This window comes from Rattus rattus, chromosome 6 (genome assembly GCF_011064425.1).
Source record: "Rattus rattus isolate New Zealand chromosome 6, Rrattus_CSIRO_v1, whole genome shotgun sequence".
Lineage (NCBI taxonomy): Eukaryota > Metazoa > Chordata > Mammalia > Rodentia > Muridae > Rattus > Rattus rattus.
In genome coordinates, this window is record NC_046159.1 from 77,258,797 (window position 1) to 77,279,757 (window position 20,961).

Consider the following 20,961-nt stretch of genomic DNA (forward strand, 5'->3'; position numbering starts at 1 on the left):
GACCTCAGAAGATGGAAAGATCTCACATGGTCATGGATTGGCAGGATTAATATAGTAAAGTTGGCCATTTTGCCAAAAGCAATCTACAAATTAAATGCAATCCCCATCAAAATTCCTACTCAATTCTTTATAGAGATAGAAAGAGCAATTTGAAAATACATTTGGAATAACAAAAAACCCAGGATAGGTAAAACTATACTCAACAATAAAAGAACTTTTGGGGGAATCACCGTCCCTGACTTCAAGCAGTATTACAGAGCAATAGTCATAAAAACTGTATGGTATTGGTGCAGAGACAGGCAGATAGATCAGTGGAACAGAATTGAAGACCCAGAAATGAACCCACACACCTATGGTCACTTGATCTTTGACAAAGGAGCTAAAACCATCCAATGGAAGAAAGATAGCATTTTCAACAAATGGTGCTGGTTCAACTGGAGGTCAACATGTAGAAGAATGTAAATCGATCCATTCTTACTACCCTGTACAAAGCTTAAGTCCAAGTGGATCAAGGACTTCCACATCAAACCAAATACACTTAAACTAATAGAAGAAAAAAATGGGGGAAGAGTCTCAAACACCTGGATACCAGGGAAAATTTCCTCAATAAAACAATGACTTATGCTCTAAGATCAAGAATCGACAAATGGGACCTCATAAACCTGCAAAGCTTCTCTAAGGTAAAAGACACTGACATTAGAACAAAATAGCAACCAACAGGTTGGGAAAAGGTCTTTACCAATCCTCCATTTGATATAGGACTTATATCCAAAATATACAAAGAACTCACGAAGTTAGACTCCAGAGAGCCAAATAACCGTATTAAAAAGCGGGGTACAGAGCTAAACAAAACATTCTCAGCTGAGGAATATCAAATGGCCGAAAAGCACCTAAAGAAATATTCAACATCCTTAGTCATCAGGGAAATGCAAATCAAAACAACCCCGAGAATCCACCTCACACCAGTCAGAATGGCTAAAATAAAAAACTCAGGTGATAGCAGATGCTGGCGAGGATGTGGAGAAAGAGGAATACTCCTTCATTGTTGGTGGGATTGCTAACTAGTACAACTACTCTGGAAATCAGTCTGGAGTTTCCTCTGAAAATTGGACATTGCACTACCTGACCACCCATCTATACCTCTCCTGGGCATATACCCAAAAGATGCCCATTATATAACAAAGACCTATGCTTTACTATGTTCATAGCAGCCTTATTTATCATAGCCAGAAGCTGGAAATAACCCAGATGCCCTTCAACAGAGAAATGGATTAAAAAAATGTGGTGCATCTACACAATGGAGTACTATTCAGCTATCAAAAACAATGACGTCTTGAAATTCATAGGCAAATGAATGAACTAGAAAATATCATCCTGAGTGAGGTAACCCAGTCACAGAAAAACACACTTGGTATGCACTCACCCAAGTTGCAATCCATAGACCACAGGAAGCTCAAGAAGAAGGATGACCAAAATTGTTTGCTCCCACTCCTTTTTAAAAGGGGAAAAATATCCAGAGAAGGGGAGATGGAAGCAAAGTTCAGAGCAGTGACTAAAGGAAAGGCCATTCAGAGCCTGCTCCACATGTGACCCATATATATACAGCCACCAAACTAGATAAGGTTGATGAAGCTAAAAATGCTTGCTGAAAACGACCGGATATAGATCTCTCCTGAGAGACACATCCAGAGCATATCCAATACAGAGGTTAATGCTAGCAGCAAACCACTGAACTGAGAACAGGACCCCCTTGGGGGGAATTAGAGGAAGGATTGAAAGAGCCGAAGGAGCCTGCAACATCCTAAGGACAGACAATGCCAACCAACCAGAGCTTCCAGGGACTAAACCACTACTGAAAGACTATAAATGAACTGACCCAGGGATCTAACTGCATAGGTAGCAGAGAATTACCTTGTTGGGGCACCACTGTAAGGGGAAACCCTTAGTCCTGCCAAGGTTGGATCCCCAGTTCAGGGGAATGTGGAGGGAGTGGTAAGGGGATGGATGAGTGGGAACACCTGTATGGGGAAGGGGAAAGGATGGGGGATATGGACAGGAAACTGGGATAGGAAATAACGTTTGAAATGTAAGTAACAAAATATATCTAATAAAAAAATAAAAAACACCATGACTTTACAAAGTTAAAAAAAAATAGCATACTGGAAAAAAATAAACCCAGCTCAGCATCAACACTGGCTGGGGTCAGGCTACCAGAAAAAAAATCCCTACTTCCTTGGAGAGGACTTAAAGTGATGATAAGGATATATCAACTTCCTATGGCCTGTGCTTGCTATCATGTTACTCATAAGAGAGTTTATGTGGTTATAGGAATTGAAAGCTATGGATTGGGCATGCTCGGCAGAGTAGTCTGTCATCTGTCATAATCTTCATTCAATACTTGGTCTTACAATACAAATTATTAGGAAAATGGAGAAATTTTGTATAGAAGGGGCTAACATAACCATAATTAGGTGTTACTTAAATAAATAATAAATTCTCATAAGCATAAAAATAAAAATGATATGTGAATGTTTAATTCATTACTATTATTAAATATAAGATAAAGACAATTCCAAAACAGCTTTAAAAACTTTCACATATCAATACTATCAGAATACAACTGACAAATTAAATGAGAATGCATTGCAAGTTTCAAAAGCTGGGAAAACTGCAGATAACCTTTTCATCATGATGAAACGCCATCTTTCTGAGCAGAATAGTATATATTAGCAGAAAAAGGAAATAAAAAAGAAGTATAAGAAGATGTTAATAACATTTTCTATAGATATTGAAATCAATCAAGTGAGTTCTTATGAAAAAAGCGAGTAGAATTCTGGCTTAGTGATATTTCTCTATTAAGTGTTTTATCATGACAGCTGTATCTCTGTATATGAGATAGGGGATTACTAAACTGGCAGAGAGCTACAACCAAGTGTACTAGTCAGATATTTGTATTGTTCTTTCTGTGGCTAATCACAGATCTTATATTTTGTGAACATTTGTCCCTCTTCATTTGTCTATTGGATATAAAAAGCATCTAAGAGATAATAGCTGAGAAAAAGTTGACTGCAGAAATTCTGGAAGAGATTGCAATGCTGGGAAGAAGAAAGCAAAGGGAGGCTATTTGCCAGGAGAGCATTAACAAGAATAGAATGATGTGTATCAGAGGAGAGACATAGAGCTGACAACATCCAGAACAGAGTCTCAGGATTTACCATATTAAGCTTGCTAGTAATCTTCCTAGATAAAATTCCTGAGCTGTAAAACATTAAAAAGGATAAGTGTAATTAATCATGTCACTGATGAATCTGAGAATGCTGCTATGTATCTACAATCTTACCATTAAACATGCCAAAGCAGGCATGTCTGAGAATTCCAAAACTGATTTATATCATAGATCACACACACACACACACACACACACACACACACACACACACACACACACACACACACACACCTCGATATAAAGTGATCATATCACAAAGATAATGAAAAAGTAGAAAAAATTCCCTGTGCAGGCACCACACTCTTAAAGTTAACCAAGTTAGAGGCACTCCACTAAATGATTCTAAAATAAAGGATAAAAATGGGAGTCAAAATAGCAAGATTTCAGTATTAAAGAAGAGAGTTGGGTTTATAGGTCAAAATAAAGTATGAAAATTTGGTACCATACATAAGAATAATATTATTCCTTATAGGGACATAAGAAACATACAGTTGTGAGAGTGCCTTTTCAATGAGAAAACATTAAAATAATAAGACACACTTTTAATGTTTTCCTTACACTTTGCAAAATCATCCTAAATTATATGACATACCTAAAACGAAAATATCAAGCTATGCAACAAATACAGCCACTGTGTGGAGGCATAGTTTGTTATTAGATTTATAAATGTCAGAGGAGGCAAATCAGAGAGAGAGAGAGAGTAAGACAGAAAATCAAAACTTTTCTGTAGAATCACAAAAAGATGTCACAGAGAGAATACTTGATGGATTAGAAAGGACTTTGAACACACTATACAACTAATGTGTTAGGGTCTTATTGCTGTGAACAGACACCATGAACAATGTAAGTTTTATTACCCTGTACAAAGCTTAAGTCCAAGTGGATCAAGGACCTCCACATCAAATCAGATACACTAAAATTAATAGAAGAAAAAGTGGGGAAGCATCTCGAACACATGGGCACTGGAGAAAATTTCCTGAACAAAATACCAATGGCTTATGCTCTAAGATCAAGAATCGACAAATGGGATCTCATAAAACTGCAAAGCTTCTGTAAGGCAAAGGACACTGTGGTTAGGACAAAACGGCAACCAACCGATTGGGAAAAGATCTTTACCAATCCTACAGCAGATAGAGGCCTTATATCCAAAATATACAAAGAACTCAAGAAGTTAGACCGCAGGGAGACAAATAACCCTATTAAAAATGGGGTTCAGAGCTAAACAAAGAATTCATAGCTGAGGAATATCGAATGGCTGAGAAACACCTAAAGAAATGTTCAACATCTTTAGTCATAAGGGAAATGCAAATCAAAACAACCCTGAGATTTCACCTCACACCAGTAAGAATGGCCTAGATCAAAAACTTAGGTGACAGCAAATGCTGGCGAGGATGTGGAGAAAGAGGAACACTCTTCCATTGTTGATTGCAAACTGGTACACCCATTCTGGAAATCAGTCTGGAGGCTGCTCAGAAAATTGGACTTTGAACTGCCTGAGGACCCAGTTATACCTCTCTTGGGCATATACCCAAAAGATGCCCCAACATATAACAAAGACACATGCTCCACTATGTTCATAGCAGCCTTATTTATAATAGCCAGAAGCTGGAAAGAACCCAGATGCCCTTCAACAGAGGAATGGATACAGAAAATGTGGTACATCTACACAATGGAATATTACTCAGCTATCAAAAAACAATGACTTTATGAAATTCATAGGCAAATGGATGGAACTGGAAAATATCATGCTGAGTGAGGTAACCCAATCACAGAAAAACACACATGGTATGCACTCATTGATAAGTGGCTATTAGTCCAAATGCTTGAATTGCCCTAGATGCACAGAATACATGAAACTCAAGAAGGGTGACCAAAATGTGAATGCTTCACTCCTTCTTTAAAAGGGGCACAAGAATACCCTTTGGAGGGAATAGGGAGGCAAAGTTTAGAACAGAGGCAGAAGGAACACCCATTCAGAGCCTACCCTACATGTGGCCCATACATATATAGCCACCCAATTAGACAAGATGGATGAAGCAAAGAAGTGCAGGCCGACAGGAACCAGATGTAGATCTCTCCTGAGAGACACAGCCAGAATACAGCAAATACATAGGCGAATGCCAGCAGCAATCTACTGAACTGAGAACGGGACCCCTGCTGAAGGAATCAGAGAAAGGACTGGAAGAGCTTGAGGGGGCTTGAGACCCCATATGAACAACAGTGCCAACCAACCAGAGCTTCCAGGGACCAAACCACTACCTAAAGACTATACATGGACTGACCCTGGGCTCCAACCTCATAGGTAGCAATGAATAGCCTAGTAAGAGCACCAGTGGAAGGGGAAGCCCTTGGTCCTGCCAAGACTGAACCCCCAGTGAATGTGATTGTTGGGTGGAGGGTGGTAATGGGGGGAGGATGGGGAGGGGAACACCCACAGGGAAGGAGAGTGGGAGTGGTTAGGGGGTTGTTGGCCCGGAAACTGGGAAGGACCATAACAATCGAAATGTAAATAAGAAATACTCAAGTTAATAAAGATAAAAAAAAAAGAAATTCTCAAGTTAGTAAAGATGAAAAAAAAGGACAACATTTAATTGGGGCTGGCTTATAGGTTCAGAGGTTCAATTCAGTATCATCAAGGCAGGAGCATGGCAGCATGACAGCATCCAGGCAGGCATGCTGCAGTAGGATCCGAGTTCTACATTTTCAACTGAAGGAAGCCAGGAACAGACTGAGCACCCTCAGCCAGCTAGGAAGAGGGTCTCCAAGCTCACATCCAAAGTGACACACTTCTTCCAACAAGGCCACACCTTCTAATATTGCCACTCCCTGGCCAAACATATGCAAACCATCACAGTCCACTCTTTGACCACTATAAGATTGTTGAAACACATGAGTCTGTGGAACCATACCTAAATATGGCATAATAAAAAGTACATTTAGTCCAAGTTCTAAGGTCCCCATAGTCTATAGTAGTACCAACAATGTTAAAAGTCCAAAGTTCAAAGTCTCTTTCAAGATCCTTCTAATCACTTAACTGTAATACCCAAATTTAAGATAGGCAAGTCATCTTCATGTCTGATGTCAAAGTAGTCTTCACATTTTCAACTCCTTTTTCATCTTATTTGACTACAACAAATTTCTTTCTCCTGAGCTGTTTCCACACCCTGTTGGCAGTTTTCCTCAGCAGATAACCTGTGGTTCTGGAATCTTTAACATCTCTTGGTCTCCAAAACAGTTTCACTGTTACAGCTTGTTTCAATGTCTGGGATACACACATGATCCTCCAAAGGGCTAGCTTCACTTCTCCAGCTCTGCCTTCTGTATAAGTTTAACTTCAGGCTGATCCACACTACAGGCTGTTATTCTTGGTAATAATCCCTTTATACTATTGTCTTCAATACTAGATGCCTTGCATCTAGGCTTCACCAATAACCACTCCTAGGCCCTCTTCATGATGCAAAACCTCAACTCCCTTGCCTAACCCCTTCAGTCCTGGGCTATCAATTGCAACTGAGGGTGTACCTTCACCAATGGCCTTCCACAGCCTCTCACAGTGCCCAGCCTCAGCTGCAGTTCATGGTGCATTCATGCCTTCAAAACAAGTATGTGCAACTCTTACATACTACCAAGTCCAGCCATAGTACAAGGTACAACCTTGCATCTCTGGAACACGGCTCTGAAAAAACATTTCCCAGAAGATTTCACCTCAGTGATGCTGATCTCTTTCTTAGCTCCAGCTAACTAGCATCAATTGTCTCCTTCTCCTCTTAAATATGAAGTCAGAGACACATGGCTGAAGCTCCTGAGTTCTGCTGCTTGCAGGAGCTGGAACATGGCCCCTTGTTCTATTATATTATCACTAGATTATCACTAGATTTTTTTTTTAACTTTTTCACTGCTTAAACTTGCCTGTCCTGGATCTTTCTCTGTAGATTGACCTTGAATTTAGAGGTCTGTATGCCTGTCTCCTGGGATTAAATGTTTGTACTAAGTTGCCTGGAGCTAACTTAGTTGTGTGGGTCTTGCCCTAAGTTCATTACTCCCTTAATTCAATTTGATATTCTTGAACACAGGATTCAGTTCCATTTCAGTTCTGGGTGTTACTTTAATAATCAAAACATATATTTTGTATTTTTCCTTTCTCAACTTCCTTTTTTTCATGAAATTCTGTTCATGAGACTTAACCACAGAACAAAGTCTATGATGGGTGTTTCTGTGACTTCCTTAGCCTCAGGCAGACTCTTCAAACAAGGGCAAAAAAGCCCCATTCTTCACCAAAATACCACAAAAGCAGTCTTCACAGCATGTACCCAAATTCTTTTCTTCTGAAACCACTTGGGCCAGGCCTGTATAATTCAAATCACTCTCAGTAATAAAGACTTCCGCATTCCTACTAAGATAGCCCATTAGGCCCCATTTAAAGCATTCCACTGCTTTCCAAATCCAACCCAAAATCCACATTCTTCCAGACAAAAGCATGGTCAGGCCTATCACAGCTATACCCCACTCCTGATACCAACTTTTGTCTTAGTTAGGGTTTTATTGCTGTGAACAGATACCATGACCAATTTAAGTTTTATAAAGGGTAACATTTAATTGGGGTTGGCTTACAAGTTCAGAGGTCAGTCCAATATCATCAAGGTGGGACAATGGCAGCATTACAGCATCCAGGCAGGCATGGTGCAGGAGTTGCTAAGTTCTACATCTTCACCCAAAGGAAGTCAGGAACAGACTCAGCATTCTAGGGGGAGCTGGGAGGAGGACGTCCAAGCCCACCTCTTAGTGACACACTGTCTTCAACAAGGCCACACCTTCTAATAATGCCACTCCTTGAGCTAAGCATATGCATCACAAGACCTATCAGAAGTATGTCATGCTTCTCAACAGAGACTCTAAAAGCCAGAAGATCCTAGACAGACAACTTTGAGACACTCTGAGACCACACATACCAGCCCAGGCTAATATACCTCACAAAGTTCTCCATCATAATAGATGGAGAAATTAAGATATTTAATGACAAAACCAAATTTAAGGAACACCTTTCTACTAATCAAGCACTACAGAGTATACAAGACAGAAAATTACAATACAAGCCTTCTGTACCCAGGTCCTGTGCTGGAGAGAGCTGGACTCTCAGAAGTGCAGACAATTCTGAAAGCTCAGAAGAGGCAATTACTTCTCACATTCCTGACTCAAGAAGAACCTGCCTAGTGTACTCTATGCCCTCTGGGCACAGGAACTTGAGAGCAGTCAGGGGCAGGACACTTTCAGTTTCTGCCTGGGCCCAGAGCTGAACTGGTCCCACAGATCTCTGTACCCAAATCCTGTTGGGGAGAGAAGTGGATTCTCAGAAGTGCAGACAATCCTGAGAGCTCAGGGGAGACCACCAAATCTGCTTGCACTCCTAGTTCAAGAGAAACAATCCTGGTGCCCTCTGGATACAAGATCCTAATAGCAGTAATCAGTAGGAATGTTCTGGTTTCTGTCTGTGCCTGGAACTGAACTAAACTGGTTCTACAGTACTCTGTACCTAGGTCCTGTGGGGAAGAGAGTTGGACTTCACAAGTGTGGACAATCCTGAGAGCTCAGAGGATACAACTACTTCTGCTCATACTCCTGACCCAAGAGGAACCTGCCTAGTACTCTCTGTGCCTTCTGGGCACAGAAACCTGGGAATAGTCAGGGGTAGGACTGGTTCAGTTTCTGTGTATGCCCAGAGCTAAAAGCAAATCATCAGAAGCACTGAGACACCTGAGGGCAGAGTTAAGACCAACTCTTCTGCTCCAAGTGACCTGACTGAAGGCTTCAGAACACACAAACCCAGGAGTAGCTAAAAGAAACTCTCTGTTCTCAGATCCAGCTAAAAGAAAACAGGTCTACAGGAGTGCTAACACAGGGCTTACAATGGGGGCCAAGCCAGTGTCAGAGAAAACAAGACAAGTTAACACCAGAGACAACCTGATGGATAGAGGCAAGTACAGGAACCTAAGCAACAGAAACCATGATTACTTAGCATCATCAGAGCCTCTTTCTCCAACCAAAGCAAATACTGACTATCCAACAGTGGAAAAGCAAGATTTGAATTTAATATCTCATCTCATGATGATGATAGAGGACTTTAATAAGGACATAAATAACTCACTTAAGGAAATGCAGAACCACACAGGTAAACAAGCTTTAAAGAGGAAACACAAGAGTTCCTTAAAGAATTACAGGAAAATGTAATCAAATAGGTGAAGGAGTTGAACAAAACAATGCATGATTTAAAACTAGAAATAGAAGCAATAAAGATAGCACGAAGGGAAATAAACCTGGAGATAGAAAACCTAGGAAAGAGATCAGGAGTCATAGGTACAAGCATCACTAACAGAATGCAATAGATAGAAGAGACTCTCAGTGGCAGAAGATATCATAGAAAACATTGGCAAAACTGTGAGCAATAATGTAAAATGCAAAAAGGTCCTAACTTAAAACATCCAGGAAATCCAGTACACAATGAGAAGATCAAACCTAAGGATAATAAGTATAGAAGGGAAGATTCCTAACTTAAAGGGCCAGAAAAATCTCCAACAAAATTATTGAAGAAAACTTCTCTAACTAAAGAAAGTAATGCCCATAAACATACACGAAGCCCACAGAACTCCAAATAGATTGGACCAGAAAAGAAATTCTTCCCATCACATAATAGTCAAAACACCAAATGCACAAAATAAAGAAAGGATATTAAAAGTAGTAAGGGGAAAAGGTCAAGTAACATACAAAATAAGACCTAACATAATTACACCAGACCTCACCAGAGACTATGAAAGCCAGAAGATCCTGAGCAGATGTCATACAGACCCTAAGAAAACACAAATGCCAGCCCAGCAAAACTCTCAATTAACATAAATGGAAAAACCAAGATATTCCATGACAAAACCAAATTTACACAATATCTTTCTACAAATTCAGACCAAAAAAGGATAATAGATGAAAAACTCCAACACAAGGAAGGAAACTATACCCTAGAAAAAGCAAGGAAATAATCTCCTTGCAACAATAGCAAAAGAAGAGAGCCACACAAACATAATTCCAAATTCAAAAACAAAAGTAACAGAAAACAACAATAATTACTCCTTAATATCTCTTAACATGGATGGACTCAATTTCCCAAGTAAATACATAGACCAACAGATGGGATACTTAAAGAAAACCCAGCATTTGCTGCATATAGGAAACACACTTCAGTGACAAAGACAGACACTACCTAAGAGTAAAAGGCTGCAAAATGATTCTCCAAGCATATGGTCTGAAGAAACGAGTTATTATAACCATTCTATTGTAGAATAAAGTCAACATTAAGCCAAAAGTTATCAAAAAAGATAAGGAAGGGGGTTGGGGATTTAGCTCAGTGGTAGAGCGCTTGCCTAGGAAGCGCAAGGCCCTGGGTTCGATCCCCAGCTCCGAAAAAAAGAACCAAAAAAAAAAAAAAAGATAAGGAAGGACACTTCATCTTCATCAAGATGAACTCTCAATCCTGAATATCTATTCTCCAAATAAGAGGGTACCTACATTCATAAAAGAAACCGTACTAAAGCTTGAAGCACATATTGAACCTCATACAATAATAATAGGAGATTTCAGCACCCCACTCTCATCAATGGACAGATCATGGACACAAAAACAAAACAGAGACATAGAGAAACTAACAGAAGTTATAAACCAAATAGATTTAACAGATAATTATAGAACATTTCATCCAAAAAAGAAAGAATACACCTTCTTATCAGTACCTCACAGTACCTTCTCCAAAATTCACCTTATAATTGGTTACAGAACAGGACTCAACAGATAAAAGAATATTGAAATAATCCCATGCATCCTATCTGATAACTGCAGCCTAAGTTTGGTCTTCAATAACTACAAAAATGACAGAAAGCCTATATAATCATAGAAGATTGACAATGTTCTACTTAATGATAACTTTGTCAAGAAGAAATCAAGAAAGAAATTAAAGGCTCTTTAGAATTTAATGAAAATGAAGGCACAACGTACCCAAACTTACGGGACACAATGAAAGCACTGATAAGAGGAAAACTCATAGCTCTGAGTGCCTCCAAAAAGAAACTGGAGAACCTATACATTAGCAGCTTTACAGCACACCTAAAACTTCTAGAACAAAAAAGAAGCAAATATACCAAAGAGGATTAGATGGCAGAAAATAATCAAACTTAGGGCTGAAATCAACCAAGTAGAAACAAAAAGAACTAAACAAATAATAAACAAAACCAGGAGCTGGTTGCTTGAGAAAATCACCAATATAGTTAAACCTTTAACCAGACTAATCAGAGGGCACACAGAGAGTATTTAAGTTATTAACATCAGAAATGAAAAAGGAGACATAACAAGAGAATCTGAGGAAATTAAAAAATAATCAGATCCTACTATAAAAGCCTATACTCAACAAAATTGAAAAAAAAACTGGATGAAATGGACAATTTTCAAGACAGATACCAGGTACCACAGTTAAACCAGGATCAGATAAACCATCTAAACAGTCCTATAACTCCTAAAGAAATAGAAGCAGTTATTAAAATTCTGTAGTCCAAGAAAAGCCCAAGATCAGATGGTTTTTGTGCAGAATTTTATCAGAAGACCTCATACTAATATAGTCCAAACAATTTCACAAAATAGAACCAGAAGGAGCACTAACCAATTCCTTCTATGGGGCCACAATTACGTTTATACCCAAACCACACAAAGACCCAACAAAGAAAGATAATATCAGACCAATTTCTCTTATGAATATTGATGCAAAAATCCTCAATAAAATTCTAGGAGACCAAATCCAAGAACAGATCAAAAAGATCATTTATTATGATCAAGTAGGCTTCATCCCAGGGAAGCAGGGATGGTTCAATATACCAGTAGTCAACATCAAACTAAAAGGAGAGAAACTTGAAGCAATCCCACCAAAATCAGGGAGTAGACAAGGCTGCCCACCCTCTCCACATCTATTCAATATAGTAATTGAAGTCCTAGCCAGTGCAATCAGACAACAACAAAAGGAGGTCCAAGTTACACAAATAGGAAAGGAAGAAGTCAAAATATAACTACTTGCAGATGATATGATAGTATATGTAAATGGCCACATGATGCTCCCTCAAGAAGAAGCATGAACAAAGTATGGATGCCTCAGTCCTTAAAAGGGGGAACAAAAATAATCATGGGAGGAGATATGGTGACAGATTTTGAATCAGAGACTGAAGGAATGGCCATTCAGTGCTTGCTCCACCTGGGGATCAAGCATATATACATATGAAACATAAATAAAACATAAATAAAAAAACATCCAATTTAAGAAAATGTAAATTAAAAATGCATCCAGTAAAAGAAAAAACAAACAAAGAAATATTTGCCTGTTTTTAACAATCCTTTTATTTGGGATGCCAATTATTATATATAAAATAAAAAAAGAAAATTATATATAAAATAAAAAAAGAAAATTACAACAGGAGGGTAACTACACCTAAGAAAAATCAAGTCATTAATAATCTCAAAACAAATAATGAAGAACATACATACACACACACACACACACACAGATATACATGTACACAGACAGACAGACACACTAAAACCTCCAACAACATAAATAACATTAACTAACACTCATTGGTTTTTAATATCTCTATAGCAATAGTTGCAATAGGGCAGTAAAAAGACACAGGCTAAAAAAAGTGGAAACTTAAAAAGGGTCACTTGTTCAGCTGCAAAAAAGAAACACACTTCAGCAATATCACTACCTCAGAGTAAAGGCCTGGAAAAAGTTTTGAATAAAATGGTCCGCAGAAACAACCTAGAATAGCCATTCTAATATCCATCAAAATAGACTTTCAGCCAAAATTAATCAAAAGAAATGAGGATACTTCATACTCAACGAAGGAAAAAGTCACAAAGATGAAGCCCTAAACTCAAGGTCACCAACATTTGTAAAATCTCTTTACTAAAACCCAAAATGCACATAGACCATAACACAATAATAGGGGATATTTAAAAACACCATTCTCCCAAATGGAGAGATCACTGAAACAGAAAATAAACAGTGACACAGTGAAACTAACAGAAATTATGAACCAGATTAATTGAAGATAGAGATATATATGAACCAAACTTTCATCCCAAAACAAAAGAAAATATCTTATTCTCAAAACTTTTTGAAACCTTCTCCACAATTCACCATAATTTTGGGTACAAAATAAGTTGCACCACATACAAGAAGATTGAAATAATCCCATGCATTCTGTCACATCACCACAGACTAAAGAAGGACTTAAAAGGTAGCACAAAGAAAACACACACACACACACACACACATACTCATGCAAACTGAACCAGTCTCTACTCAATGAGAAATCAGTCAGGGAAGAACTAAAGAAATCAAAGACTTTCTAGAATTCAATGAAAATGAAGACACAGGATACCCAAAATTATGAAAACACTGTTTAGAGGAAATCATCATGGTGACGGGTCATCAAGTAAAGTTATTGGAAAGGGGAATAATTCAGAAGGCAATTGTAATTAGGTATTAAGGCCATATTTTCATATTTTGTGAGAAACTGAAAGAGAAAACATGATCAAATTAATCCAAATTTCAACCCTGTGAAATATTTCATGGCAACTTCTACATGTTCCAGGGATGGATTTTTTTTTAAATATTGCAAGAATTAAGACTGCACTTGATTCTACTTTCCCTCTGCAGCACAGTATCACTTGCTTAGGATATACTGGTTACTATGCCCTGCATCTCTACAGACAGTGTATCAGTAGCAATCTCCCTGCACTCAACCATTCTGCCATAAAACAGATTTAACTACTCAATTTATCAAATATGAACAGGAGAAGATTCAATGTCACATTCACCAGAATGCATGTTAGTCTTTCTGCAATTTTCTATCAACTGATCACAAGGTGGACATTCACTTTGTATTTTTAATTCCCCATTTTGAGCTTATAATTGGGTACATGGTTTGTTTCTCCCATTCTAATATTTAATGTTAGAAATGCCTATTCTTTCATTTAAAATAAACGTATATGGTTATTTCTCTCGAAATGCACTGATGAATGTGAAACAAATGATCCAGATGTGTTATCTCTGCAGACTTAAAAATGTCTAAGGAAGAGCTCTCAGTGGACATAGTCTCATAGTATATGCATGTATGTGTGAATTCATCCATAAAATCCCTAAATGAATAATGGAAATTTATGGATTGAGTACGTTAAATTGGTTTTAAAATGTCTCATAGCAAAAGATGTAGATAATGTTTGCTTCAATCTTTGCAAAGTGTTAAGGACACAACACAAAAGTAAAGACAGATATATTTCTAATTCTTACCTTACTGCACCAAAATCGTAAGCAGCTGAAACAAGAAATGACTATAACTCTAATATTGAAAATCCAACATCACAAATTTAAAAGATATTACATGCTCTAGCACACTCTTGATTGAAAATTTTGAATTCAGTGAATTCTTGTGCCAAGCTGCTACTAAAAACATTTTACTATAGAGTTGGAATTGTGTGTGCTCAGAGTCTGAGTAATTGCAGGAAGCACAAATTAAAGAGGATCTTGGAATGGAATATATGGAGTCACATGATGAAAAATGCATACAATAACATTAAAACACACAAATGAGACAAATGAATATTTAAAAAAACATGTCAATACAAGACACTTGCCTTACAAAATTATTTATGGCAAAAGGTGCTTTCCAATCTGTTGTTGCTTCTAGTGGATAAGGATGAAAAATAGGAAAAAATGCACCAATTATAAAATTCCCATCATGATACAAATGGTATTTTGTTTCATTTAGGCAGGAAGTGTTTAAAATGTTACAAATTAAAGTTGGCGTCTGCAGAATCAAGGAAATAAATAGTGAAGAGAACAGCATATTAATAGTTCTTTCTTCCAAGATCTAAGACCTGGTGTATTAAGACTCATTGTGTATTATATATATGCAAAGTTCATGTGTGTGTGTGTGCATGTGTGTGTGTGTGTGTGTGTGTGTGTGTGTATTCTTATGACATTGATGACTAAATATATCACTCTAATCAGCCTGAGATGTTTCCAAGGATTCTTTCTTTACCCTTTGAGAGTTCCAATGCACATTGTCCTTCAGGCCCTGCATCTGAGGTTCCTTCCACACTCAGTGAAAAACAAGTTATTATATAAGATAACATATTTTCATCTCCAAGCAGGATCAAAATTATTTTCCTCCAAGACTTTATGACCCCACAGTTGGACTCTCCTATGTTTTTGGACCCAAGGCTTTTCTAAGAAGAAAAACATACATATTACATCAGCTGAACTCTGTGTTGGAAAAAGATGAACAGGCAAAGAAAGACTCATGGCAGGCCTTGATAAGCTAAATAAAAGGCACAATATGCTCCATAAAACTTAATAATGTTGGCATTATGTTTACCTGCGACTTTCCTATGGGTCTCAGCATTTAGACAGCATTCTGTCTATGAAATATTTGTATCTATATGCAAAATTTTCCTATCCTGTATTCCAGACACTTGGTGTGTCATTCTTGGTAACCAACTGTTTAAGTGAACTCACCACTTCAGATCAATAATTTCATTGTATAAATCATGTCACTAATTTCATCGTAATTTTGATCTTCTTAAATATTCTTTTATTATAATCTATGATAGAAGATTGAATCACCATATGCCCATTATCCTCCTTCCATTTAAATATAGCACTTTTTAAATATGAGTGTCCAAAAGAAATACCTCCATATATCCAAAGAACATATTTGCTGATGATCACTATGCTCTTTGCAGGAAGTGACTGAAAAGATATATTAAAAGGTGGTGTTATTTTCTAGTCCAGAAGACAAGTTTAGGGTAGTAAAATATTTCATGCTACAGTATAGACATTGTCACATTCTTGTGATAATTTTCTCAACATAAATGCCATACAATATAAACAGCAAATCAGTGTTTGGGCAATGAATTTCTTATGATGCCCTTCAATGATTTTTATATACATTATTGTGTCTCATGCCCCTGAAATGACTGTTTTTTTTTTATCACAGGAGTTTAGAACTCATGGTTTTGTTTACCTGGACACATTACAAAAATGTACAGCCACGAAAAAAATTAGTTTCACAGGCCCCCAAGAACCTAAGGCTAGATATATTTCAAAAACTACTGATCTCACTCTTGGAAATATACCTGAAGGTCAATGAATCCTCCTACAGAGACAAGAGTACAATCATGTTCACTGAATGTCTATTTATAATAGTAAGATACTGGAAACAGGCTTGATGTGTATAAACAGGTAAATAGATAAAAAGAATGTGCTATGTTACAATGGTTTATTACTCAGATGACTTTTTTTGTTTTTAATTTTTATTTGATATTTTGGTTTAAAATTCAAATGTTATTCTACTTCCCATTTTCCTGTCCATAAGTCCCATATCCCATCCACCTCCCCCTTCTTCTATAAGGGCGTTCTCCCTCCCCAACCACCAATCCCTTCCTTCCTCCCCGCCCTGACATTCCCCTACAGTGGCAGGACCAAGGGCTTCTCCTCTCATTGATGCCCACAAGGCCATCCTCTGCTACATGTGTAGCTGGAGCCATGGGTCTGTTCATGTGTAGTCTTTGGGTAGTGGTTTAGTCCCTGGGAGCTCTGGTTGGTTTGTATTGTTCTTATGTGGTTGCAAGCCCCTTCAGCTCCTTCAATCCTTTCTCGAACTCCACCAATAGGGACCGTATTCTCAGTTCAATGTTTTGCTGCTAGCACTTGCCTCTGTATTTGACATGCTCTGGCTGTGTTTCTCAGTAGATAGCTATATCAGGCTCCTGTCAGCATGCAAGTCTTGGCATTAACAATATTGTCTGTTTTGGTGGCTGTATGTGTATGGGCTAGATCCCCATGTAGGACATTCTCTGAATGGTCTTTCCTTCACTCTCTGCTCCAAAGTTTTCCTCCATATTTCCACCTTTTAATATTTTTGTTCCACCTTCAAAAATGGACTGAGGCATCCACAGTTTGGTCATCCTTCTTGAGATTTAGGTGATCTGTGAATTGTATCTTGGGTAATCCAAGCTCTTGGGCTAATATACATTTATCAGTGAGTGCATACTATGTGTGGTTTTTTTGTGATTGGGTTATCACACTCAGTATGATATTTTCTAGTTCCATATATTTACCTATGAATTTCATGAAGTCATTGTTTTTGATAGTTGTGTAGTATCCCATTGTGTGTAAATGTACCACATTTTCTGTATCCGTTCCTCTGTTGAGGGACATCTGGTTTCTTTTTAGCTCCTGGCTATTATAAATAAGGCTGCTATGAACATAGTGGAGCATGCGTCCTTGTTGTATGTTAGAGAATTTTATGGGTATATGCCCAGGAGTGGTATACCTGGGTCCTCAGGTAGTACCATATCCAATTTTCTGAGGAACCTCCAGACTGATTTCCAGAGTGGTTGTACCAGCTTGCAATCCTAACAGTGGAGGAGTGTTCCTCTTTCTCCACATCCTCACCAGCATCTGTTATCACATGAGTTTTTGATCTTGGACATCTGACTGGTGTGAGGTTGAATCTCAGGGTTGTTTTGATTTGCATTTCCTTGATAACTAAGGATATTGAACATATCTTTAAGTGATTGTAAACCATTTGATATTCCTCAGTTGAGAATTCTTTGTTTACTTCTGTACCCCATTTTTAATAGGGTTATTTGATACTCTGATTGTAAATTCTTGAGTTCTTTGTATATATTAGATATTAGCCCTCTATGGGATTTAAGATTGGTAAAAATCTTTTCTCAATCTACCGGTTGATGTTTTGTCCTAATGACAGCACCCTTTGCCTTAAAGAAGCTTTATAATTTTATGAAGACCCATTTGTCGATTCTTGATCTTAGAACATAAGCCGTTGGTGTTCTCTCTAGGAAAATTTCCCCAGTGTCCATGTGTTAAAGGCACTTCCACACTTTTTCTTCCATTAGTTTAAGTATATTTGGTTTATATGGAGGTCCTAGATCCACTTGGACTTGAGCTTTTTACAGGGTGTTAAGAATGGTTCAATTTGCCTTCTTCTACATGCTGACCACCAGTTTAATCAGCACAATTTGTTGAAAATGCTATCTTTTTTTTTAATCACTGAATGTTTTTTCACTCCTTTGTTAAAGATCAAGTGACCATAGGTGTGTGGTTCACTTTTGGATCTTTAATTCTATTCCATTTATCTACCTGCCCGTATCTGTACCAATACCATGCAGTTTTTTTTTTATGAGAAATAATAAACATTCTTTATTAGATATATGAAAACAACACTGAAATGCCTTTCAGTAAGTAAAATTTAGTATCTTTTGACACGAGAATTTCTGGCTAATTTGGCATAGAAGAGAAGAAGAAAAGAATGTTCTTTTCAAACATTTTGTGTAGCAAGCTAATGGTGACAGTTGGAAACAGGCAAATCTTGCTCAGCTCTGAGGTAGTTCAGACATGTTCATGTAACCAGTTATATAAGTCAATATGTGAAATAAAGCTTCAGCAGCCTCTGAGGCAGCATTTCCATCTTTGTGGAAAATTGAACATTACTAATTAAGCCAAATATTTTCTTTAGAAAAGGAAAGCAGAGATAGTATTCTCTAAGCTGGAACTGCTATTTTTAAAAAGGATCATATTCACTTTACTGTGAGCCAATTTTACTCAAACCAAGTGAAATTTTCTGCTAGTCTTTCACAATTTGAATTCTGATGTATGAATGAAATCTTGGTACAGGTTAAAATCATGAGACAATCAGTTTGTAGTAAGTAGGCAGTGCATACTAGTCACTTGTAGCCTTTTCTAAGGCAAGGCACTATGTTTACCTATGTTTACCTCTTCTCTTGCTTTCTTTTTTTTTTCTTGGTTCTTTTTTTCGGAGCTGGGGACCGAACCCAGGGCCTTGTGCTTCCTAGGCAAGCGCTCTATCACTGAACTAAATCCCCAACCCCTTCTCTTGCTTTCTTAATTGCAGTAAAGACCATCCCTGTTCCAGGTATTCTCAGATCCTCCATCATCACATCCTCCTTAGAAGATGTCTTTGTGCTTGGTGATCTTTATGTAAAGTGATCCAGTCCAGAATTGTGCTGCCTCTCCTTCTCACAGGTGGCCCTAAGCATTATTTTAAAGTACAATCTTGTCTTTCTTTCTTTCTTTCTTTTTTTTTTTTATTAACTTGAGTATTTCTTATGTACATTTCGAGTGTTATTCCCTTTCCCGATTTCCGGGCAAACATCCCCTTCCCCCTCCCCCCCCCTTATGGGTGTTCCTCCCCACCTCCCCATTGCCTCCCTCCCCCCGACAGTCTAGTTCACTGGGGGTTCAGTCTTAGCAGGACCCAGGGCTTCCCCTTCCACTGGTGCTCTTACTAGGATATTCATTGCTACCTATGAGGTCAGAGTCCAGGGTCAGTCCATGTATAGTCTTTAGGTAGTGGCTTAGTCCCTGGAAGCTCTGGTTGCTTGGCGTTGTTGTACATATGGGGTCTCAAGCCCCTTCAAGCTCTTCCAGTTCTTTCTCTGATTCCTTCAACGGGGGTCCCGTTCTCAGTTCTGTGGTTTGCTGCTGGCATTCGCCTCTGTATTTGCTGTATTCTGGCTGTGTCTCTCAGGAGAGATCTACATCCGGCTCCTGTCGGTCTGCCTTCTTTGCTTCATCCATCTTGTCTAATTGGGTGGCTGTATATGTATGGGCCACATGTGGGGCAGGCTCTGAATGGGTGTTCCTTCAGTCTCTGTTTTAATCTTTGCCTCTCTCTTCCTGCCAAGGGTATTCTTGTTCCCCCCTTTTAAAGAAGGAGTGAAGCCTTCACATTTTGATCATCCGTCTTGAGTTTCATTTGTTCTAGGCATCTAGGGTAATTCAAGCATTTGGGCTAATAGCCACTTATCAGTGAGTGCATACCATGTATGTCTTTCTGTGATTGGGTTAGCTCACTCAGGATGATATTTTCCAGTTCAACCATTTGCCTACTTAATTTCATAAAGTCATTGTTTTTGATAGCTGAGTAATATTCCATTGTGTAGATGTACCACATTTTCTGTATCCATTCCTCTGTTGAAGGGCATCTGGGTTCTTTCAGCTTCTGGCTATTATAAATAAGGTTCACGATGAACATAGTGGAGCACGTGTCTTTTTTATATGTTGGGGCATCTTTTGGGTATATGCCCAAGAGAGGTATAGCTGGATCCTCAGGCAGTTCAATGTCCAATTTTCTGAGGAACCTCCAGACTACATTTCAGAATGGTTGTACCAGTCTGAAACCCCACCAACAATGGAGGAGTGTTCCTCTTTCTCCCCATCCTCGCCAGCATCTGCTGTCACCTGAGTTTTTGATCTTAGCCATTCTCACTGGTGTGAGGTGAAATCTCAGGGTTGTTTTGATTTGCATTTCCCTTATGACTAACGATGTTGAACATTTCTTTAGGTGTTTCTCGGCCATTCGGCATTCCTCAGTTGTGAATTCTTTGTTTAGCTCTGAACCCCATTTTTTAATAGGGTTATTTGTCTCCCTTCGGTCTAACTTTTTGAGTTCTTTGTATATTTTGGATATAAGGCCTCTATCTGTTGTAGGATTGGTAAAGATCTTTTCCCAATCTGTTGGTTGCTGTCTTGTCCTAACCACAGTGTCCTTTGCCTTACAGAAGCTTTGTAGTTTTATGAGATCCCATTTGTCAGTTCTTGA

The 20,961-nt window shown here is 38.3% G+C and overlaps 1 protein-coding gene across 1 annotated transcript in view; it reads right to left on the reverse strand.

Annotated features, from left to right (window-relative positions):
* Positions 1-15,069, reverse strand: part of LOC116902789 (vomeronasal type-2 receptor 116-like) — a 64,279-nt gene extending 49,210 nt beyond the window's left edge. Inside the window, exon 1 of the mRNA XM_032905127.1 lies at positions 14,953-15,069. The gene's annotated coding sequence lies outside the window, so the exon portion shown is untranslated. The remainder of the gene's footprint in view (positions 1-14,952) is intronic.
* Positions 15,070-20,961: the final 5,892 nt, after the last annotated feature.